Consider the following 25632-nt stretch of genomic DNA (forward strand, 5'->3'; position numbering starts at 1 on the left):
TAATTGGCCTGGGCTAGGGTTAGGGTTTCCTGTAAGGGAAAATCTATGCGCATGATACGGTGACGGAGAGAATTAGCGTTCAGTTCTGATGTGAGGGCGAGGTTGAGATTGAGGCTCAGGATTAAGATGTGTCTCCTAGTTGGCATCAACGTTGAAATCAAACAATCTAGTCCAGGGCTCGTGCCTAGGGTTAGGGTTAGGTGTTCAGTAAGATTTACAGGAACATAGAGTTACATTTAGAGAACGCATCTGACCCTGATGTGAGGGTGATGGCCAGATTGAGCTTCAGATTTACTTTGCGGCATGAAAGACGTTGAAGCTGATGGTGTCGGTTCACGTAAAGTGGCCAGGGCTAGTGTTAGGTTATTGGTTTCTGTGAGGTGTACAGGAAGTATAGGGTTATGGACAGTCATAGGGTTAATCTCTGATATGTGGGAATGTTCGAAAATGAGGTTCAGGATTACGGTGAAGTGTGCTTCATGCCAGTGGTTACGGTGAAGAGACAGGTAAACAGTCATTTCTAGGGTTGAGATTAGTTGGTCATTCTGTTCTACAGAAAGAATAAGTTAAGGATTAATGTTAGGGTCCAACTCTGATGTGAGTGCGATTCTGAAATTGCGTTTCAGTGTTGAGGAGGGCCCTGGTTAATGTTGATGCTGATGTTGTGTGGTTAGGCCCATGATTCAGTGCTAGGGTTAAAATTTTGTGTTCTCTCTGGATTCCAGAGACATTAGCATTACAGAAAGAGTTAGATTCTGTGTCTGATGTTACTGGGAGTGCAAGATGTTGAATCAGGTTTATGGTGAGGCATGGGTGACGACAATGTTCCAGGTGCGGTGTCAAGGGCACTGGTCATGTCTAGTTATAGGTTATGTTTTTCAGAATCTGTTGAGAGAGGTTATTGTTACATTTAGCATAGGGTCCTTCTTTTACGTTAGGGCAAATGTTGGATTCAGTTCCAGGATTACAGTGAGTCAAGTGTGTTATCCATGGTGATGGTGGAGTTTCAGGCAACAGGTCTGCGCTTGGGTTAGGGTTATGAAATCGTTAAATGATACGGGGTTGACTGGGATACGGTTCGATTTGCATCCTACACTGATGTGAGGGCGAATGCCAGATTGATCTTCATCATCGTGGTGTGGCATCGGTGACATCAATGCTAACGCTGATTGGTCAGGTTGATACACCTTGGTTTGGGATAAGGTTTTCTGTAAGGAAAAGTCTATGCGGTTCATATGGTTATGGACAGAATTAGGGAGGAATTCTGATGTCAGGGCCTGTTTGAGATTTAGTCGAAGTGTCAAGGGAGTCATAGTCGATATCAATGGTGAAGGTGAATTATCTGGTCCACGGATCGGGTCTACGGTTAGACTTAGGTGTTCGATAAGCAATACGGGTGTGGTAGGGTTACAGTTAGACGTCAGATCTATCTCTGGTGTGAGGGGGAGTTCAAGATTAAGGTTCAATTTTAAGCTGAAATGTGGGTGACATCAAAGATGATGGTGAAGTGGCAGATCCTGGCGCCAGGGCTAGGGTTAGCATTAGTTGTAATGTAAGGAGTATGGGTCAGATTGAGTGAGAGTTAGAGTTCTGATCTGACTCTGATGTGAAGGAAATGGCCAGAATGTGCTTCAGGATTATGGGGAGGAATGACAGAAGTCGATGCTGATGGTGGCGGTTCATTTAAATTTTCCTGGGCTATGGTTAGCGATTCCTGAAAGGGAATATCTATGCGTATGATACGGTTACAGAGAGAATTAGTGTTCAGTTCTGATCTGGGTGCGAGGGTGAGATTAAGGCTCAGGGTTAAGATGTGTCTCCTAGTTGGCATCAACGTTGAAGTCAAACAATCTAGTCCAGGGCTCGTGCCTAGGGTTAGGGTTAGGTGTTCAGTAAGAATTACAGGAACTTAGAGTTACATTTAGAGTACGCATCTGACCCTGATATGAGGGCGATGACCAGATTGAGCTTCAGGTTTACTTTGTGGCATGACAGACGTTGAAGCTGATGATGTCGGTTCAGGTAAAGTAGCCAGGGTTAGAGTTATGTTATTGTGTTCTGTGAGGTGTACAGGAAGGATAGCGTGATGGACAGACTTAGGGCTGGTCTCTTATGTGAGGGCAAGTTCGACATTTAGGTTCAGGATTATGGTGAAGCATGCCTGATGCCAATGGTTACGGTGACGGGACAGGTAAAGAGTCACAGCTAGGGTTGAGATTAGTGGGTAGTTCTGTTCTACAGAAAGGATAAGTTAAGGATTTCGGTTAGGTTCCAGCTCTGATATCAGTGCGATTCTGAAATTGCGTTTCATTGTTAAGGATGGCCCTGCTTGACGTCGATGCTGACGTTGTGTGTATAGGCACAGGATTCAGTGCTAGGGTTAAAATTTTGTGTTCTCTCAGGTTTCCAGCGACATTAGCTTAACAGAAAGAATTAGGTTCTTTGTCTGATGTGACGGGGAGTGCAAGATCGTGGATCAGGGTTATGGTGAATCATGGGTGAGGTCAATGTTCCAGGTGAGGTGTCAGGACCACTGGCTAGGGCTAGGGTTTGGGGTAGGTTTTTCCGAAGCTGTAGAGAGAGGGTATTGTTACATTTAGTCATAGGGTCCTTCTCTTATGTTAGGGAGAATGTGCAATTCAGCTCCAAGATTACAGTGAGTCAAGGGTGATATCCATGGTGATGGTGGAATTTCGGGTCACAGGTCCACACTACGGTTAGGGTTATGTAATCGTTAAAGGGAATGGGGTGGACCGGGATACGGTTTGATTTGCATCCTACTCTGACGTGAAGTCGAAGGCCAGATTGATCTTCATCATCGTGGTGTGGCATTGGTGACATCAATGCTGACGCTGAGGGCTCAGGTCAATAGACCTGGGTTAGGGAAAAGGATTTCTGTAAGGAAAGGTCTTTGCGGTACATATGGTTATGGACAGAATTAGGGAGCAGTTCTGATGTCAGGGCGAGTGTGAGATTGAGTCGCAGGGTCAAGGGAGTCGTAGTTGATATCAATGGTGAAGGTGAATTATCTCGTCCTGGGTCACATCTACGATTAAATTTAGGTGATCGATAAGGAATATGTTTGTGACATGGTTACAGTTAGACTTCAGATCTATCTCTGATGTGAGGGCGAGTGCAAGATTGAGTTTCAGTTTTAACCTGAGGTGTGGGTGACATCAGTGATGAAGGTGAAGTGTGAGATCCTGGCACCAGGGTTAGGGTTAGCATTAGTCGTAAGGTCAGGAGTATGAGGCAGATTGAGTGACAGTTAGAGTTCTGATCTGAGTCCAATGTGAAGGAAATGGCCAGAGTCTGCTTCAGGATTATGGGGAGGAATGACAGAATTCGATGCTGATGGTGGCAGTTCAGTTAAATTGGCCAGGGCTAGGGTTATGGATTCCTGTAAAGGAAAATCTATGAGTGTGATTCGGTTGCAGAGAGAATTAGTGTCCATTTCTGATGTGAGGGCGAGGGTGAGATTGAGGATCAGGGTTAAGATTGTTCTCCTAGCTGGCATCAATGTTGAAGGCGAAGAATCTAGTTCAGGGCTCAGGCCGAGGGTTAGGGTTATGTGTTCAGTAAGATTTACAGTAACATAGAGTTACATTTAGAGGTCGCATCTGACCTTGATATGAGGGCGATGGCCAGATTGAGCTTCAGGTTTATGGTGCGGCATGACAGACATTGAAGCTGATGGTGTCGGCTCAGGTAATGTGGCCAGGGCTGGAGTTAGGGTATTGTGTTCTGTGAGGTGTACAGGAAGGATAGGTGTATGGACAGAATTAGTGCTGTTCTCTGACGTGAGGGCAAGTGCTAGATTGAGGTTCAGGATTACAGTGAAGGGTGTGTCATGCCAATGGTTACTGTGAATGGACAGGTACAAGAGTCATGGCTAGGGTTAGGATTAGTGGGTCATTCCGTTTTACAGAAAGGACAAGTTAAGGATTAAGGTTAGGTTCCAGCTCTGATGTGTGTGCGAGTGTGGAATTGCGATTCAGTGTTGAGGAGGACCCTGTGTGATGTCAATGCTGACGTTGTGTGGGTAGGCCCAGGACTCAGAGATAGGGTTAAAATTTTGTATTCTCTCTATTATCAGGAGATATTAGCACTACGGAAAGAGTTAGGTTCTTGGTCTGATGTGACGGGGAGCGCAAGATGGTCGATCAGGTTTATGGTGATGCATGGGTGACGTCAGTTGTCAAGGTGAGGTGTCAGGACCACGGGCCAATATTAAGGTTAGGTTTTGGTGAAGCTGTATACGGATGGTATTGTTCCGTTTAGACTGAGGTTCCTTCTCTTGCGTTAGGGCTTCTATGTGATTCAGTTCCAAGACTACAGTGAGGCAAGTGTGATATCCAAGGTGATGGTGGAGTTTCATGCCACAGGCCCACGATTAGCTTAGTGTTATGTAATCATTAAAGGGTATGGGGCTTACGTGAATACGGCTCGTGTTTTGATCCTACACTGATGAGAGGGCGATGGCGAGATTGATCTAAATCATCATGGTCTGGCACAGGTGACATCAATGCTGACGCTGAGGGTCCAGTTTAAGGGAAGTTGGTTAGGAGTGTGGTTTGCTGTAAGGAAAAGTCTATGCAGAAAATATGGTTATGGACATATTTAGGGTCACTTTTGATGTCAGAGAGAGTGTGAGGTCGAGCCACAGTTTTGAGGGAGTCATAGTTAATATCAATGTTGATGGTTAACTGTCTGCTCCATGGTTCGGGTTTAAGATTAGGTTTAGGTATTCGATAAGGGGTACGTTTGAGATAAGGTTACAGATAGATTCGGATCCATCTCTGATGTGAGGTTGAGTGCAAGTCTGTGTTTCAGTTTTAAGATGAGGTGTGGGTGACATTAATGCTTAAGGTGTAGTGTCACATCCTGGCACAAGGGCTAGGGCTGGTATTAGTTGTAAGTTAAGGTGTATGGGGCTGCTTGAGTGAGAGTTAGAGTTCTGATCCGACTCTGTTGTGAGGGCAATGCCCTGAACGAGCTTCAGGATTATGGGGAGTAATGACAGCCGTCAATGCTGTTGGTGGCATTTCAGTTAAAGGGGCCTGCGCTAGGGTTAGGGTTTCCTGTAAGGGAAATTCTACGCATATGATACATTTACGGAGAGAATTAGGGTTCAATTCTGATGTGAGTGCGAGGGTGAGATTGAGTCACAGGGTCAAGGGAGTCATAGTTGATATCAAAGGTGAAGGTGAATTATCTGCTCCAGGGTCGTGTCTACGGTTAGATTTAGGTGTTCGATAAGGAATACGGGTGTGATAGTGTTACAGTTAGACTTCAGATCTATCTGTGATGTGAGGGCGAGTGCAAGATTCAGTTTCAAGTTTAAGCTGAAATGTGGGTGACGTCAAAGATGAATGTGAAGTGTCAGATTCTGTAGCCAGGGCTAGGGTTAATATTAGTTGTAAGGTAAGGAGTATGGGGCATATTGAGTGACAGTTATAGTTCTGATCTGACTCTGATATGAAGGAAATGGCCAGAATGTGCTTCAGGACTATGGGGAGGAATGACAGAAGTCGATGCTGATGGTGGCGGTTCAGTTAAACTGGCCTGGGCTAGTGGTAGGGTTTCCTGCAAGGGAAAATCTTTGCGCATGATACGGTGACGGAGATTATTAAGGTTCTGTTCTGATGTGAGGGCGAGAGTGAGATTGAGGCTCAGTGTTAAGATGTGTCTCCTAGTTGGCATCAACGTTGAAATCAAACAATCGAGTCCAGGGCTCGAGCCTAGAGTTAGGGTTAGGTGTTCAGTAAGATTTACAGGAACACAGAGTTACATTTAGAGTTCGCATCTGACCCTGATGTGAGCTCGATGGCCAAATTGAGGTTCAGGATTAAGGTGCGGCATGGCAGTCGTTGAAGATGATGGTGTCGGTTCCGGTAATGAGGCCATGGGTAGAGTTCGGTTTTTGTGTTCTTTGAGCTGTACAGGAAGGATAGGGTGAAGGGCAGACTTAGTGCTGGTCTCTAATTTTAGTTCAAGTGCGAGATTGAGGTTCAGGTCTACATTGAAGTTTGAGTGACGCCAATGGTTACGGTGCAATGACAGGTCCAAAAGTCATGGCTAGGGTAAGTATTCATGGGTCTATCCATTCTACGGAAAGGATAAGTTAAGGATTAAGGTTAGGGTCCAGCTCTGAAGGGAGTGCGTGTATGAAATTAAGATTCAGTTTGAGAAGGGTCCTAGGTATTGTCAATGCTGATGTTGTGTGGACAGGCCCAGGACACTGTGCTAGGGTTAAAATTTTGCATTCTCTCTGGTATCCGGAGACATTAGCATTATGGAAAGAGTTAAGTTCTGGGTTTGATTTGATGGGGAGCGCAAGATGGGGAATGAGGGCTTTGGGGAAGCAAGGATGTCGTTAGGGTTAGGTGTTCAGTAAGATTTAGAGTAACATAGAGTTACATTTCGAGTTCACATCTGCCCCTGATGTGAGGGCAATGGCCCGATTGAGCTTCAGGTTTACGGTGTGGCATGACAGACGTTGAAGCTGATGACAGTGTCTGCTCAGGTAAAGTTGCCATGGCTAGTGTTAGGGTATTGTGTTCTGTGAGGTGTACAGGAAGGACAGGGGTATGGACAAACTTAGTGCTGGTCTCTGATGTGAGGGCATGTTCGAGATAGAGTTTCAGGAATACGGTGAAGCGTGGGTGATGCCAGAGTTTACGGTGAATGGACAGGTCCAAGGTCATGGCTAGGGTAGGATTAGTGGGTCGATGTTTTCTACAGAAAGGATAAGTTATGGATTCAGGTTAGGGTCCAGCTCTGATGTGAGTGCGAGTGTGAAATTGCGGTTCAGTGTTGATGAGGGCCCTGGGTGATGTCAATGCTGACGTTGTGTGGATAGGACCAGGAACCAGTGCTAGGGTTAAAATTTTCTGTTCTCTCTGTTTTCCGAAGACATTAGCATTACGTAAAGTTTTAGGTTCTGGATTTAATGTGACGAGGAGCGCAAGATGGTGGATCAGGGTTATGGTGAGGATTGGGTGACTTCAGTGGTCATGCTGAGGTGTCATGACGACAGGCCAAGGCTAGGGTTAGTGTGAGGGTTTGGAAAGCTGTAGAGGGATGGTATTGTTACGTTTAGACTTAGGTTCCTTCTCTTACGTAAGGGCGACTATGCGATTCAGTTCCAGGAATACAGTGAGGCAAGGGTGATATCCAAGGTGATGGTGGATTTTAAGGCCACAGGTCTGCGCTAGCGTTAGAGTTATGTAATCGTTAAAGGGTATGGGGTTTACGTGGATATGGTTCGATTTTGGATCCTACTCTGATGTGAGGGCGAAGACCAGAATGATCTTGATCATCATGGTGTGGCATAGGTGACATCAATGTTCACACTGAGGGTACAGGATAAGGCACCTTGGTTAGGGGTTGGGATTTCAGTAAGGAAATGTCTATGCCGAAGTTAGGGTTATGGACATAATTAGAGTGCAATTTTGATGTCAGGGCGAGTGTGAGATCGAGTCACAGTGTTGAGGGAGTCATAGTTGATAATGGTGAATGCGACGTATCTGGTCTATGGGTCGGGTCGAGGGTTAGTTTTGGTGTTCGATAAGGAGTACAGGTGAGATAGGTTTACAGTTAGATTCGGATCCATCTCTGATGTGAGGGCGAGTGCAAGATTGAGTTTCATTTTTAAGGTGAGGTGTGGGTAGCATAAATTCTTAAGGTAAAGTGTCAGATCCTGGCCCCATGGCTAGGGCTGGCATTAGTTTTCAGTTAAGGTGTATTGGGTTGACTGAGTGACAGTTAGAGTTCTGATCCGTCTCTGATTTGAGGGCAATGGCCAGAATGAGCTTCAGGATTATGGGGAGTAACGACAAACGTCAATGCTGATGTTTTCGGTTCAGTTAATCGCGCCAGGTGTGGGTTAGGGTTTATTGTAAGGGAAAGTATATGCATATGATACAGTTATGGAGACAATTTGTGTTCTATTCTGTTGTGACTGGGAGGGTGAGATTGATGCTCAGAGTAAGGATGTGCCTCCTAGTCGGCAGCAATGTTGAAGGCGGAGTATCTAGTCCATTGCTCAGGACTAGGGTTATCCTTAGGTGTTCAGTAAGACTTACAGTAACATAGAGTTACATTTAGAGTTCGCATCTGAGAGTGATGTGAGGTCGATGGCTTGATTGAGCTTCAGGTTTACTTTGCGGCATGACAGACGTTGAAGCTGATGGTGTCGGCTCAGGTAAAGTGGCCATGGCTAGAGTTCGGTTATTGTGTTCTGTGAGGTGTACAGGAAGGATAGGGTGATGGACAGACATAAGGCTGTTCTCTGATATGAGGGCAAGTTCGAGATTGAGGTTCAGGTTTACGGTGATGCATGTTTGATGCCAGTGGTTACGGTGTAATGACAGGTAAAGGTTTATGGCTATGGTTAAGATTAGTGGGTCGACTGTTCTACAGAAAGGATAAGTTAAGAATTAGGGTTAGGGTACAGCTCTGATGTGAGTGTGATTCTGAAATTGCGTTTCAGTGTTGAGGAGGGCCTTGGGTGATGTCGATGCTGACGTTGTGTGGATAGACTCAGGATTCAGAGCTAGGGTTAAAATTTTGTGTTCTCTCAGGCTTCCAGAGACATTAGCATTATGGAAAGAGTTAGGTTCTTGCTCTGATGTGGCGGGATGTGCAAGAATGTATATCAGTTTTATGGTGAGGCATGGGTGACATCAATGTTCCAGGTGATGTGTCAGGACCACTGGACAGGGAGAGGGTTATGGTTAGGTTTTTTGGAAGCTTTAGAGAGAGGGAATTGTTAAATTTAGACATAGGGGCCTTCTCGTACATTAGGGCAAATGTGCGATTCAGTTCCTGAATTACAGTGAGGCAAGCGTGATATCCATGATGATGGTGGAGTTTCATGTCACATATCCGCGATAGGGTTAGGGTTATGTAATCTTTAAAGGGTATGGGGTGGACGGGGATACGGTTCGATTTGCATCCTACTCTGATGTGAAGTCAAAGGACAGATTGATCTTCATGATCGTGGTGTGGCATCTGTGACATCAATGCTGACCCTGATGGTTCAGGTTAATAGACCTGGGTTAGGGATAAGGTTTTCCGTAAGGAAATGTCTATGCTGTACGTATCGTTATGGACAGAATTAGGGAGCAATTCTGATATCAGGGCGATTGTGAGTTTGATTCGAAGGGTCAATGGAGTCATAGTTCATATCAATGGTGAAGGTGAATTATCTGGTACATGGGTCTGGTCTACCGTTAGATTTATGTGTTCGATAAGGAATACGGTTGTGATAGGGTTACAGTTAGACTTCAGATCTATCTCTGATGTGAGGGCGAGTGCAAGATTGAGATTCAGTTTTAAGGTGAGGTGTGGGTGACATTAATGCACAAGGTGAAGTGTCAGATCATGGCGCCTGGGCTAGGGCTGGCATTAGTTGTATGTTTAGGTGTATGGGCTGTTTGAGTGACAGTTAGATTTCTGATCCGACTCTGATGTGAGGGCAGTGGCCAGAATGAGCTTCAGGATTATGGGGTGGAATGACAGACGTCAATGCTGATGGTGGCGGTTCAGTTAAAGGGGCCTGAGCTGGTTTAGGGTTTTCTGTAAGGGAAAACCTTGTGTTTTCCTGCTTCAATCCTATAAAACTTCAGACACATCCTGTTAACAAACATAAATTTATTTGTATGCATTTCTTTTCCTAAACTCTGCCTGATTGTGAGAAAATAAAATCAATTGTTATTCTATCCATTAAGCCATCATATGTATGTGATTTCCTAGGCACTTGTACAGAAATGCTAAGTAAACTGGAACAGCATTGTTTTTATTCCCCCCCAGACAGTGTTCCAGTAGCAGCCAGCATCGATTTTTCTATAGCATGTATTACAATATACTGGCCTTATCTATACTGTCTCTTCCAGTAGTCTCTGAGTAGCTTATAGCAAGGGTCTAATTCCTCAGGATGCATTCTGCCTGGGACTGCTTGCAAGTGAATGATATGAAAGAAAATTCTAGATGACATTGAATGGATAGTGCAATAGCCCTAGTGTTTTATTGCAAAAATTATGTAGCAAAATATCCAATCAATACTTGCTTTTAATATCTCCCCTAATTTTTCTCAAAACAGCATAATTCAATTAGCCAATCTGGAGAACAAATATCTTTCTTGTCACAGACTGCTTGCTGTTTATAACTCTGAATAAAAGGACTGCCCTTCTCCAACCTATAACTCTTCCCTCTGAGTGTAAATACACTGCAGACCTTTTATTATTTTCTAACTGGAGGGCTGATGAATAAACTCAGCAGGTTTGAGCAGAAAATTTTTGAAGATAATTGGATCTTCAGGCTAAGGTGGTGGGAATGTTAAAGATTTTGTGTGCAATATTTATTTGTATCAAGTCTCCATTATATTTGAGAAGATTCAGATTATATTTTACCATCTCCGTTCTGGATTTTAAACCACTACTAAATATTTAATGCCTTTCTGGAGATTCTCCCACCTCACATTGTCTTTAAATCTCAGTAAAATATTTCTCTTCTTAGTGTTAAAATAATTTATCATAAATGCTATGATTATGAAATATACACTTTTGAATTGAAAGGAGAAAACACCCCATCATTTTATTTGTTGTTAAGTTTGCTCAGTTATTCTAGATAATCTGTGAAAAACTAAAATTGGCCCTGCAGAAGTTGACCATTCCTCAGGAGGAACAGTAACCTCTGGCTTATTTGAAGAAATAAATTTTCAATCCTCAAAGGATTTTTAGGCAATCTTTGGCCAAGTTAAATGGCTAAGAGACTGTTTTCCAGTGGAAGTTGGAAGAAATACATGTGGAGATAGGTGGCAAGAGGAAGAACAAATACAGATCAAACAAAAGGAAAAAAAAACCCTGATCCTTGTAGAAAGAGTCCAGGGAGAAATAGTTAAAGCAGGTGTATTCCTTACACATTCATCACTTGGTGAGCCAGGAAGCCCTGACAGCCTTGTCATAAGTGTTCTGTGTGCTTGGCTCTGTCAGGTGATTTTATGAATCACTTACTTTCTGACAGATCTGTTCAAAATAATTGTGGAGTGTCCCACAGGTGGAATTTGTTGATAGAAGAAAGAACATCCGTTGTATTTTCACATTTCTGACTTTAAACAATGAACTGGGGTGGGAGAAACTGACTCATTTGTCCACTGACTGCTGCTTCTCTGCCTCCCGTGCCCTAGGGGAGAGCTCTAGTTAATTTTTTTCTCTTACTCACTTCTATTTCCAGTTACTAGTGCCTAATATGGGTGTTTAATATTATTAGTTGAATTAATTAACATCTGAATTAATTCATCTTTGTCTCTCTTCTTGCATCAATGCAGGTAGGCTCGATTTGGTTTCAGCCATCTGACTAGTTGAGGGTTCTTGCAGTAATCACATTTAGAAAACATTGATAGAAAAATCTCGCTTAATTCTGGATATTGTTTGCTCTATGGATCCTCTACTCCTTTTGTCCTACTTATAATTTACTTCACATTTAGGACCTTTCTTTCTACAGGAAGCTTTCCCTAAACTTCTCTCTGTCACATACGCTCCTGAAGTGCTGCATTTTCCTGTTACTTCACTCTGGTGGGATTGTCTATATTTTGAGTATTCTCTTAGAAAATAGTAGAACTTGTGAAGATTACAATGTATATTGTTTTGACCACTACGTTTTCCCTAGTATTTTTATTTACACATTTGTATAAAAGTAAATTTATAAGTGGTTTTTAATGAATTAACAGTAGAAAGAATATATTTAAAACAAGTTTTTTTAGAGACTGGAAGCAGAAAAAACAACTGAAATATACTCAGCCAACAGCTGCACATAATATATACTGCTCATACAACTTTCCAAATTACTTGTGAATGAAATTAATCAATAATCTAGGGACATTGCCATTAACATAGTGCCTGCTGAGTCACAGAGACTGAACCATATATTTGGAGAAAACATTGGAGCTCAGCAAAAGTCACTGGCAATTAATAGTGCACAAATGTATTTAAGTCTGTCTTTATGGTAGTTTCTCATAACTAGACCATGGAATGGAAACTTGGATGACTCCAAAGTATTCTCACATGGAACATCACTAACACTGTCCACTGACTAGTTGGCCAATGAGGCATCTGAAACTTTGAGGAGGTACCCCGAGGTTGCACAGAATGAATGACATGTTAGCTACGGTTTTAGTTCATCTCAAGTTATCATCTCTCCCTTATATTGCTACAAGTCAGAAGCTCATCACTGGTGCTAGTTTCCATTTGAGCCCCTTCCCACTATAATCAATTCCCCTCTCAGCAGTCATAACTTCTTAATAATGAAAACACGATCGTATCTTAATTGAAAATCCCTGTGGCTCCCTTTTGCAGGCTGAAATGCAGCCTCCTTGTCATTCTCAGTGAGGCCTCAGACAATGTGGGCCTTTCCTAATCCTCCAGCTTTGGCTGCATCCCACTGTCCTCTCGTTTGCTTTGCATCAGCCTCAGTAGCCGGTTTTCTGTCCCTGTGACCCACCAGATTCACTCATGCTTCAAAATCTTTGTGGTTACTCTGATATCTACCTTTAATGCTGCTCCCTAGGTTGTCACAGGGGTGATTTTTTCATCTATCATTCAGGTGAGACTGAGGACTTTACTGATTTCACTTTGTAGTAGCCTCCCACTCTACTGAGCCTTCTCTATCTCATTTACTTATTTCATTCTAGACACACACACACACACACGAATGGGAACTCTATATAAAACAGAACCTTATTTTTCTTTTTAACATTTCTATTTTCTTTATTATAATATTAAGTGCTCAATAAATAATTGCTGCATCAATAAATACTTGAGTGGATGTATTTAGCTTCAATTTGGGAAAGTGTCCGACATTTTTACAAAAATTCTCATTTAAATTCGCAACAGTACATCCCTAAGTTATCTGTTCACTTTAAAGTTAAGGAAAGTAAGGTGCGGGAGTTGAGTGACTTTCTCAGACTAACAAAGCAGAGCAAGTGATTTCAACCCTGACTTGAGAATTCATGCTCTTTCCACTCCACCATACTGCTAATTTTAGTAGCAATCAGCTTGTGTTGTAACAAGGAAAAGGAATAATTTGGATGGATTTACAGGACACCCTGTAGATGAAATTAGTAAGAGTGCCCTGTTGGGCTACTGAAGTTATTGCTCTCTAACTTAATAATTTTTGATATTTTTAAACTCTATGTAAATATTTCCAGTTATAAGATAAATAAGTTCTGATAACCTAATGTACAGTGTGGTAACCAAAGTTAATTATACTGCATTGTGTGTTTAAAAGCTGCTTAGAAAGTAGGTCTTAAAAGTTCTCATCATGACAAAATAATTGTAATCATGCATGATTACCCACTGTGGTAATCATTTTGCAACATATACATATATTAAATCTTTATGTTGTGCACCTATTGAGAAAACGCAAGTTCCTGTGGTCAGGATTCTCACCTGGCCCTGGTTGGCTAGCTCAATATACACATGTGGGCAATACATTGCTTTTGACTCTATATACAGAGCTCCACCCAGTAGTCTGGGTGGTATGGCTGCAGAGCTGCAGGGCTGCAGGAGAGCCGAGCACAGCACAGGCTGGAGTGGTGGCAGCACAGAGACCAGCTGTGGAGGATAACTATTCAGGCAGAGAGGCCAGGAGGACAGCTGTGCAGGATGGCTGTGTGAACAGAGAGGCCCAGAGGCAGAGACCAGCTTGCTGCATGCAGACTCACTCTGAGTGAACAGGATTTTACTGATTGACCAGCCACCATGGAAATAAAGTTGGGTATAACCCTTTCACCCCAAGAACATTTTACTGTCATTTTCTTCGGTCACATTGAATCCACAGTAAACTTGCCTTTAGCTGAAACCCATTGGCAAGAAAGCACTTAAAGTAAATACAATGTCATATGTTAATTATATCTGAGTAAACTTAATATATATATATATAAAAGAAAGGTCTATTTGAACTAATGAAATGCCTAATCCAGTGCTTCTCAAACGTAATGTTCACACAAACTACCTGAGGATCTTGTTAAAATTACAGTTCCTTCCAGGTGATGCAGGTTGTGGAGCTCCATCCACCTTTGGTATTTGAGAAGCAAGGGCATTACTTCACACTTACAATCACATGGAGAACATTGAAAACTCCGAGTAACCAGGTTGCACCCAGGCCAATTACACCAGTCTCCAGGGGACTGCTGTTTTTGAAGGTCACTAGTTATTCCAACGTGATTGCAGAGACTTACTGCTCAAAGCGCAGCCCACAGACCAGCAACACTGGCATGGAAGCTTTTTAAGAAAGTGAACACTCAGGCTCCAGCTCAGACCTGGTGGCTGCATTTCAACAAGACTCTCAGGTAATTTGCATACACTTTAAATTTTGAGAAGTACTGATTTTGAACAAAAATGTTTGTGTTTCATTAAGCTTTAGTCGTCACTATAAATAGAAATGCAGGAATCCAGTGGATCTCCTCCATACTTATGAAAAAGGAGCTTTAAGGCAGATAGCCGACTTACTGAATGTAAAAGCTTGCTGCATTTGGCAATGATAATTAACGACTCTTTTGAATACTGTTTTAGTGGTGAAATGAAAGTGAAAGGGAAATTACAGTTGGACAAATATTCAATGTAAAACCAAGAAAATAGAGACCACCAGTATAATCAACATTTTCTTGAAGCTCAGCAGGTTGATGGTCTAGAGTTATTGGGTGGTGTGTTTTTTGTTTTGTGTTGTTTATATGTCTTCTAATTTTTAAAAGTTTTTATACTGAGGTATATAAAATAAAATGCACAAATCTTAGATTCTGGTTTGATGAATTTGACTTGTGTATATACTTAGGGAACCATCTCCCAGGTGAAGATATTGAACAATCTCAGTAATTTTTCTCCCCCTCATCCTCTCTCCTGTGGCAACCACCAATCTGCTCTCTGTACTTAATAAGTCTACTTCAGTTTTGTTCATATACTATTTTTTAAGATTCTACATATAAGTGAAATTGTGGTATTTGTCTCTCTCCATCTCACTTATTTCACTTAGCATAATGCCCTATGGCATATTCAATGGAATATTACTGGCCTTAAAAAAGAATGAAATTTGGTTTGTATATTTTTTAAAGAGAGAGATGTGCATATTTATACACTAAGAGAAAGGAGTCACAAAAAAGTTAAACACAGAATGGAAGGTTAAATGATGGTGATGATAGTGGATCTTAACACAAGGTGATTAGAGCAGCACTATGAAGGGGGAGGGGTACAAAGCTTGGCCCAGGTGAGAACAATTAAGCTGTGGCTCCTGCCGGCAAGGGGAACAGCAACATGGAAAAATATAGGAAAATGGGCAATCACAAAGCAGTGTGCTAAATAATAATAATAGGGACTGTACAGAGAACATGGTAGTATAGAAAAAACATACTATACTGTGACTGGATTGGCCAAGGAAGGTATCTAGAAGAACTGACTTTAAATCTGCACCTAAAATCAAAAAGATGATGGGAAAGAAGGACCTAGCCAAAAGAATACCAAAAGAAAATGGTCTGGAGTTGAGAAGCAACAAGATGCATTTAGGGATTTGAGAGTGGTTCAGCCTACATTCAGCACTGAGTACTTAGATTAGGTATGTAACTGAGGGGAGTGACAAAAAAGAGAGGAGCGGGCACAGGGAAAGATTTAATTGAAAAGAGGTGAGTTTATGGAGAATTCTTCAAGATGACAAAGTCTTGGGTTTTTCCCTGAGGGAAATGGTTATTGTTGCTTTTCACTTGACAAAAAAGTCTCAGAGCAATGGATGTGAGATTAGATTTACCTATGAGAATATGTTTTACCTTTAAGGGTTCTAGTAAATATAGATATTAAAGAAATAGTTGGATTCTGGCAGTAATTTCAGGAAAGATAATGGTAGTTGCGGATGAAGTGAAGGTTCTTATGGCCAGAATTCTCACCTGACCCTGGTCAGCTCACTCACTACACAAGTGTGGGTGGTATGTTGTATTGGCTCTATATAAAGAGCTCCACCCAGGGCTCTGGGTGCATGGCTGCAGGAGAGCAGAGGCTGAAGTAGTGGCAGGGCCCAGGACAGAGACTGAGATGGCTGCGGGGGCAGAGGTGTCTTGCTGCATGCAGACTTGCTCTGACTGGATGGGTTTCTAGTATTTGACCTTTCACTGTGGGAATAAAGTTGGTTATAAACCCTTTCACCCCAAGAATGTTCCATTGTCATTCTTTGGTCTCATTGAATCCTTGTGAACTTGCCTGGGCCTGAAACTCACTGCCAAGACAGTAGTCTAACCTAGGTGGGGTGATAAAATGGGAAGATTGTGAAATAATTCCAGAATTTTAGGAAGCTGAAACTGTAGCCCTTGCAGATTGATTGCATTTGGGATAGGGAAGATTCCAGAATGACACTCCAGTGTCTAAATCAAGCAAATCAATGGAAAATGGAATTCATAGGCTACGGCACACAGATCTTTTGGTTTGTTAATTTTGGGGGCTGTTAGGATGGTATAGATGATGATCTCATTTTGGGAAATGATGGTGTCCAATGAATGGGTCTGAAGCTCATTGTGAAGACACAGGAGATACAGATTGAGGATCTTCAGCATAGATACCACTCTCTAGACCATGAAAATGGACGCACTAAGCCAGGAGGACCATGCAAACAGAAAAGAGAATAAGTAAAAGTTCTTGGACAAGATATTTTGGAGTATCAACATTTAAGGGATGACTAGAATTTCAAATTGATGAGAGAAAAGTAGGAAGAAAATGGAGAAGACAAAGAAAGGGTTTGTAAACTCTTTCTGAATCATGAAATAAGAAATATGAGCATAAGTGGCTATTGAATTTCAAATGAAGGAAGGTCTTGAACACAGATACAGATTTTACACAGAGCAACAAGGGAGCAGAGAAGATGAAAATGGGCACATTTGTGACACATAGACTATAAAATGAGAAAACTTTTTCAACATGTTTTGCAACATGTTTAGTGATTACAAGGGGTTTAACTGAGAATGGGGACAGAGAGAGAGCAGGAGTTTTGAGGGGTATATACAGTTGTGGCTGAGTATTTATATGAAACCTTTCCTGACTATTTGTGGCTGCCTAAGTAACTGCTTCAGCCACTTTTTTTGTGTCTGAGGAATTGTCCTATTTCCTTAACATAAAATAATTATATAAATGTAACAATTTTAAATAAGGAATACTAACACCTTTATTAAATATCAGTATAATTTTATGCATTTATAAATATATTGTATTTGAATATCTGATCTAGTCTCAAATTTGAATATTTGTTTAGATTTCTCTTTACCACATTCCTAGTAGTTTCTTAAGAGTGGGACTTATATCACTCACATATTTGCTTTCAAAACAGCTGAACAGATATACTTTTTACATTCTCAATGCTTAATTTTATTAATATTATAAACCTTGTAGGCTAAGGTTATCATTCCTATGTTATTTGGGTATGTTAGGCTCCATCTGTGTTCTCCTATAATAATTTGGAAAATTGTTACATCAGTCTAGCCTGTAGAATAAGTCTGGCTAATATTTATGCCTACTTCATAGGTAATGGGTTTTTAAACTTGTTTTCTTTGTTTGCTGTGTTCTTTGAATGTGGTAGGTATTACAGACTTTGCTTTAACTAAGATGCTTCCGATGGAAAGTGTTGGTTATGTTATTTGCTTCATTTCTCCCTTACTTTAACATAAAATGGCTTCTAAGCAGGGGTCAGCTTCCAAATCACGTTGGAAGGCCTTTTAAAATGTAAGTACCCAAACCTTATCTAATTCCTGGATAATCTGGGTTGGGCTTAAGGAGCCCAGGGACATAATTTAGATGCTTCACAGATGATTCTGATGTATGCCTTTTGCCGCAAAACCGGGAGATCCTCTTAAAGTACCATACAGTTCATTACACTGTATCTTTCTAATCACCTCATTGTAGAATAGCAGAACTCATAGGCATTTAAGTATTGCTCACTGTCCACCCCCACTTTTAAAATACTGCTTTCTTTCATTAATATCTGATGTCACAGTTTCAGCTCACAAGAGACAAAGACATATTAAAGATGGAACATTATATGAAAGAGATATCACTGTTCTTTAAAAAAGTCACAAGTAGAGCATGTTTTCTGACTATAAAATGTGGAAGAGGAAATGACTTAACTTTGAATATAGGAAACAGTCATTTTTACAGTGATTACAAATCATAATTTCAACTGCCATTCCCTGGAAGAACAGAACTTTTGATATAGGTTTCTGCCAGATGTAAGAGTTTTGATAATTTATATTCACTCTAAGGACATTAAGCATGTTTTGAAGAAAATATTCCCAGATCAAATATAGCTACCTATTAGTTCTTTTTATGCCAGTCTATTCACTCCAGGTTACATTTCCCTTTTGGCTAGCAATGGAGTAGGGTACGTACAATAAACTTGCGTTGTAGATATTACAAAATGAATAATATGAATACTAAATTCAAATATAAATGGCTATGGATAATCGCTACTTTTGATTACATACATAAATGTCTGGATAAAATGAAGGTTCCTGTGGCCAGGATTCTCAGTTGGTACTGGTTGGCTAGCTCACTACACATGTGTGGGCAATATATTGCTTTTGACTCCATATAAAGAGCTCTGCTCAGTCCTCTGGGTGACACGGTGGCACTGTTGCAAGGCTGCAGGAGAGCAGAGCAGAGGCTGGTGTGGTGGAGGCACCAAGGACAGAGGCCCAGAGGCCCAGAGGCAGAGATCGACTTGCTGCATGCAGCCTCGCTCTGAGTGAATGGGAGTTAGTGACTGACCTGCCACCGTGAACATAAAGTTGGGTATAACCCTTTTACCCCAAGAATGTTTTACTGTCATTTCTTTGGTCACACTGAATCCATAGTGAGCTTGCCTGGGGCTGAAAGCCATTGGCATTTGTTGCACTGGAATGAATGATCAATGAGTGACTGTAGAATTACATAGGAGGTACATCTCTGTGTTTTTGGCACAGAGAGTGTCCTCTGTTGATTCTTGATGACCACTAGTAGAAGATAAAAACAGCACAGATGATTGAGAAGTGGTTAAGTCTCTAAATCATATTTCCCTTCCCTTCTTTTAGGTAGTATGGTTTTAGGAAAACTATGTTTATGTACACTCTGGAGGAGGAAGTATAAATTTTTCTGGATTATAATGTATAAAATATATACTAGGAATATATATTATATGCACACACACACTGGGAAGTATATATATATATATACAAAATATACATATGTACTAGATACATACTCAGAATTCATCTCAGAACCATGGTAGTTAGGGAAGGATCCTTGATACCAGGTGAAGGAACAAAAATGTTAACTTTGAATCAACTTAAGAATCATCAGTGTGGACAATACACAGGTGAATGCTTATTAATTTGCTACTTAATTGTCTCTAATGAATTTAGCAAAGTGTAACATTATGTAAATTTCAGCGGTTAAATAGGTCTTTCATATAGAAATCATGGACCATATAATATGTTTCTATAAGGTACTGCCACTTTATTAATTTCAATCACTCTATAATTAAATCTACATATGCAGCAGTAAAATCTACCAAATCATCAACTGATGCATTTAGCCTCTGGACTCAGTGGCATTTAATTAGTTAGACTGCCGAATGCAACCTTTCTTTCCAGTGGCAGACAGTTTGTACATATAGTTTCTTCTTCACTGTCTCCCTCAGCTGATAAAACTTGACATAACAATGATGCAACACCAAATGAAAAGCAAATTATGAGCAAAATCTTTGGACAATTGAAAATGAGAAAAATACAGAGATTACATATGTATACATATACAAAATAGCCTGCTGAATTTGTTCTAACTTATTGAACCATTGGTCAGCCAAGGATTGGAAGCAGTTAATATCACATTAATAAGGCATTTTTTCTAAACAAGATTGTTTTTCTCAAAGAGACGTGTATTAAGCCCTTAATTGTGGCTTTGACATCACATGAGAATTTTAATTAGCTTTATAGGAATTCCATATGCTCTAATTCATGAAGAGATCATTTCAGCCAGGAAAACTGCATGTCAGAATGTGGGATTTGATGCAAACATTTACTCCTACTAAACTTTAGCTTTCCCTCAGCCACAGGTTGATTTAATCCTAAAGCTAAATCAAGCAATGTTGTTAGGATTACGCAGTGGATGGAAAGGACAATCTGTTTAAAGTTAGATGTAACAAAGAAGCAAAATATTGATATTTTGAAGAATTGCTTAAAAAAACATAATACAATCATTCAGAACTGAAAATAGTATATGATAATTTGCTTAGCATTAAACTTCAATGATTCCCAAATAAAATGGACTGTGCAAGGAATGTGGTGGAAATTAGAAATATATTTTATATCTAAAACATTTTATTTCTCTTATGGCCATCATTTGATGATATATGTCTTAGATACATAAGCATTTTACCCAGTTTTGTAAAAGTCCCTAAAAATAACAGATGACACCACTTCATATTACTCTTTTATATAATCTATGGAGCTTTTCACACAGAAATAAAGGAGATCATGGCAAATTATAGTGCTTTACAGAAAGAGAACTTGTAGAAAAATTTTCATCAAATGGTTTAATACAGAATTAAAAATTAGTCAAATGTGATTAGAAGTGTCTGAAATTAACTTTCTTAAAGGCATCTGCTGCTTAAATTTGATAAAAGAAATTACTATATAAACTGTAAGGAAATTTTGTGTACACATTTTTTGCACCAAATGAGGAGATGCAGGTATATTTTAGAAGTAAGATAACTTTGGTGTGTGTATTTATCAATAGTAAAATTTGTTTTATTTTTAATCACTTTGTCATGGTTAGATTATAAATTTCTCAACTTTTTAATTATAATATTTTACCTTTTAAATCTTCCTCAGCTAATAATAATCTTTAACATCAAGGTCAGAGATGATGTAATGAAACAAATACATAGATGAGATATGAAGAGATTAAAATAATTCATAATTTTCTAAGCTGAGAATTTAGGTATATATGTAATTTTAAGTCCTTTTAAGTAACAATCCAATGTTGGCATACTGTCTGCTTTCTGAGCCAAATCCTCATAAATGTAAACATGTATAAGTACAATAAGCACATGGGGTGTGATTATTCCTTTAAATTTTGAAGCCACTATTTTTTCCTTCAGTTTTGCTTCACTGTTATACTCCACAAATGAGGGAAATCATTTGGTACTTGTCTTTCTCTGCCTGACTTATTTTACTGAGCATAATATCCTCTAGCTCCATCCATGTTATTGCAAATGGTAGGATTTGTTTCTTTCTTCTGGCTGAATAGTATTCCATTGTGTACATGTACCCCATCGTCTTTATCCATTCAACTACTAATAGACACTTTGGTTGTTTCCATATCTTGGCTATTGTAAAAAGTGCTGAGATAAACATAGGGGTGCATATGTCTTTTTTAATCTGAGGAGTTGTTTTCTTTGGATAATTTCCTAGGAATGGAATTCCAGGGTCAGATGGTATTTCTATTTTTAGTTTTTTGAGGAACCTCTATACTGCTTTCCACAATGGTTGAATTCATTTACATTCCCACTAGCAGTGTAGATGGATTCCCTTTTCTCCACATCCTCACCAGCAAAATAGCAGCAGCTCACAGACTACAATAATGGACTAGTGGTTACCAAAGTGGAGAGGTGGGGAAGGGTGGGTGGGGAGGGAGGGAAGAAAGAATTGTGGGGTATCATGACTGGTGCATATGGTATGTGTGGGGTCACAGGGAAGACAGTTTAACTCAGAGAAGAGAAATAGGGACTCTGTGGCATCTTACTACACTGATGGACTGTGACTGCAATGGGATAATTAGGAGGACTCGATAATAAGGGTGAATGTAATAACCACATTGTTTTTCTTGTGAAACCTTCATAAGAGTGTATATCAATGATACCTTAAAAAAGAATTTGAAGCCACTGAAATACCTTGAAGGGTAGCCTAGCAATGCTCAGCAATTTTAAATGATGTTTAAAACTAAAAGCAGGCTACAATATATACACCTTTGCTTTAAAGAAAAAGATACTACTGAATTTTTGTGGTTAATATGTGTTATCTGTAAAATTTGTTCTGAAAATGTGTTTATTCTCTTTCAATAGGATAATAGTATTGTGTATTAGTTATCTTAGTAGGAATAATCATGGTCAATATTTGATCTCTACTGAGAAGGGGGAGAGAAAGAAGGTAGAGAGTTTAAGGGGTTAATTAAACCTCAGTATAAATTATTAAGATACATAAACGATGTTTATTATGGAAAAAGTTTTTATATCTTGCTAGTGGGTCAGATTGTAGAAAACGCTTTTATCTGTCTGTGTAGTCGGGTGATTGTTTCTTTAAAATAGCAAAATGGCTGAAATCTGGCACAGACATAGAAACACTGGGTTCAAAGTAGGTACTTGATAAATACGTAGGCTTTGGTGTATAATATTTATGTACTGGGTGGTGTTTAATTTTAGTTGTCTATGTAATTATTTGCTAAATTTGGGACACTTGGGAAATCACTATTTAAATCCATCTCTCTGAATTTATTTTTTGATGTTTTTAATGAAAATTATATAAACACTGATTATATTATCTACACTGATATAATTGAAAATTCAAAACTAATATTCCACATCATATAGGTAAAAATATATCTAAATGCATTTGGAAATGAATGTAGCTGCAATTCCCAGTTTTTCTACCTGGTTTATTGATTGGCTTCAATTAATGTTTGCCAGCAAGTAAATTAACATAGCACCTGAGGCATAATTCTCTAGTGGTGCATGGACACTGAGTTCTTTCCATCCTTGCTGGTTTAACTCCTCCAGAGCATATTGCTAGTAGGTACCTTTTAATTCAGTCTGGACACGGATATTACCCGTGACTTCAATGATAGGTCATTTACAGCAAACTCATGTTTCACTATAGAGATGTCTCTTTAAGTGACACCTTATCAATGGCAATTCAATTAGTCAACCCTAAGACTATGAGATGGAGTTTACACTGTGTCACAAAGCGCTCTTTGAATTTGCATTTGAAATGTCCAACTCTCTCTTCCCCACTTATATATAAATGCGAGTACTGAAGTTTTAGTTTCAGACATTCCCTGTATGGATTTTATTCCCTTCATTATACTTTATTCTCATAGAATTAGATGTCAGTTGAAAAATATATTTTCCCGTTTCAAGAAACATAAGCACAAATATATTTGACTTAATCAAAAACACCATCAAAACCTTGATGTTGGAAAAAAGAATGGACTATTCTGAAAAGCCATTTTTTCAGACATAACATCAACAAAATAATTTAAAGGTGCAATACAAGAGAATCATTTAAAAAAATTAGTACATAAGAAATCATTCCTTATTTAGCAGAAGTTTGGAATTTAGACTATGTCATAATCATAATGGGCTAATGTACAAATGTTCCTTTTTCATGTTTCAACATAGACCATTCATTAAATTTCTAATATATATCAGGCATTATCATACAGACTAGAATCCCTACATAATATCATTACAAAAAGGAATTTTTGGAAAAGATGGCTAAATGAAAGAGTTCTATATAAAGTCTGATGCTGCACACAGAGGGATCAAGAGTATTCTAGTGTTGCAGATTTGTCAGAGAGAAACAGAATAGACAGGCGGTGGGTAGGTGGGGTTGTGTACGGGAAACAACTGTAGCTGAGGAAGTAAGGGATTAAAAACCAGAATACCTTTACACAACTGGTGTCCCAGGAGAGATTTAATTCCAAGTGCCTGAAGGCCCTATTTGTCTATAATGAATTAATTTCTCTCCTAGAATGGCAGTAGTGTAATATTTATGTTACCACCCTCTGCAGAATTTATAAAATAGACATTCACATCACATATTGTGCTCTGAAATTCACATGAGGAGCCCAGTTGAGAAAGGTGATAGGTTCTTGTTTGAGTTCAGTCTTCCATTCCTGATTTGATTGCATGAGGTTCTCTTAAATTTCCACAGCTGCAAATTGTGGTTGAGATTAAATAAGTGCCAGATATGATTTTGGTTTTAGAAAAATTTAAGAAACAAGTATTTATATTTGAGCATGACTGTAGTAAGTGGTAAGTGCCACAAAATACACTCAGCCTGTCCTGGTACATGAACAGGGACACTGCATGTGTTAAGTATCATTTAGTTAGCATACATTTTAACAAGTATATCAGTAAGGATACTTTAAACTGCAATGTTCAGAAGACCCATATAAAATTAGCATGAGTTACATAAAATAAAGATGGAAACCAATGACTCTAGAAGGATTAATTTACTGGAGTTACAACATTACAAGTATCACATTCAACTTTTTTCTGCTACTCTTAAGACGACAAGAGTTCTCTTCCTGTTTGCATGGTGACCGCATCACTTGCAGGTATGAGTGAGGAGAGAGGTGTTTTCCCCATACACCTTTTTCACTATAATGGGAAACCTTCCCTATAAGCTCTCTACTCGACTTTAACACTGATTTCACTGGTCAGAATTGGCCCACCCACAGCGATTTGTCACTGACAAGGAAAAACTGTCCACAATGAGTGTTTGAGGTTAATAGGATTCAACCCCACGGTATTGGATAGGGAATCATCCTTCTAGAATTTATGAGCTAATGATTAGCAAAGCAGAACTGGAGTGTTAGTTAGCAAGGAAGAAGTGTCAAGAATGAAAATGAGAGGGTTCTGCCACTTCAGTGTGGGACTGCAGGAATGCTCCAGATTTTTTTTAAGTGGCAGGAAATGCCAAGGCAAATATAGTTTAAGGGAGTGCATTGCTTACATTACTGATAAATAACAAATTACCCAAACTTGGTAGCTTAAAATACATTTGTCTCACACTCTCAGGGGGTCAGGAATTCTAGCATGGCTTAGTTGGTTCCCTGTTTCTTGATCTTTTAATGAGGCTTTAATCAGGGTATCAGTTGGGACTGGGGTCTCATGTGAAGCCTCAATTTCTAAGCTAATGCACATAGTTGTGGCAGGTGTATTGGATGGAGTGCCTCAGTTTCTTGATGGCTGTTGGCCAGTCTGCCCTAACTTTGAGTCTCTCTGACGTTGCTGATTGCCTTAGAGCAGACAAGCCACAGCAACAACAAAAAAAAACCAGAGTGCTAGCAAGACGTAAGTCCCAATCTTTTGTCACCCAGTCACAGACATGTCATCCACTCAATCTTGCCAATGATTGGAAGCAAGTTGTTCAAGGGGAGTGAATCACAGAAGGCCATGAACAACAGCAGGCAGCAGTCATTGGGGGCCATTGTAGATGCTGCCTCTTGTAGGTAGAAACATAATAGTTTAGATATACAAAGACTAATACATATGCTTAGGGAAACATGAGTTTTGGGTCTCTTGATTGCCTATGATTCAGCTGATTGAAAATCATATAAAAACTTTAAAGGGATTTTTAATAGTTCGAATGTTCTTTGCCTTAACTAGTATCAAAGAGAGAAGAAGAGAAATTTTAAGTACTTATATAACAAGCATGGAAGTTGTGACTTAAGCCTTATAAATACTATCAAGTGTTAGTGACTTGCTTTAAAAAAAGTGAGAAATAGAGAATTATAAAAGGCCGGCACAATTACACTTTAAACCAAGACCCTTTATTAGTACAAT

This window comes from Manis pentadactyla, chromosome 1 (genome assembly GCF_030020395.1).
Source record: "Manis pentadactyla isolate mManPen7 chromosome 1, mManPen7.hap1, whole genome shotgun sequence".
Taxonomy (NCBI): domain Eukaryota; kingdom Metazoa; phylum Chordata; class Mammalia; order Pholidota; family Manidae; genus Manis; species Manis pentadactyla.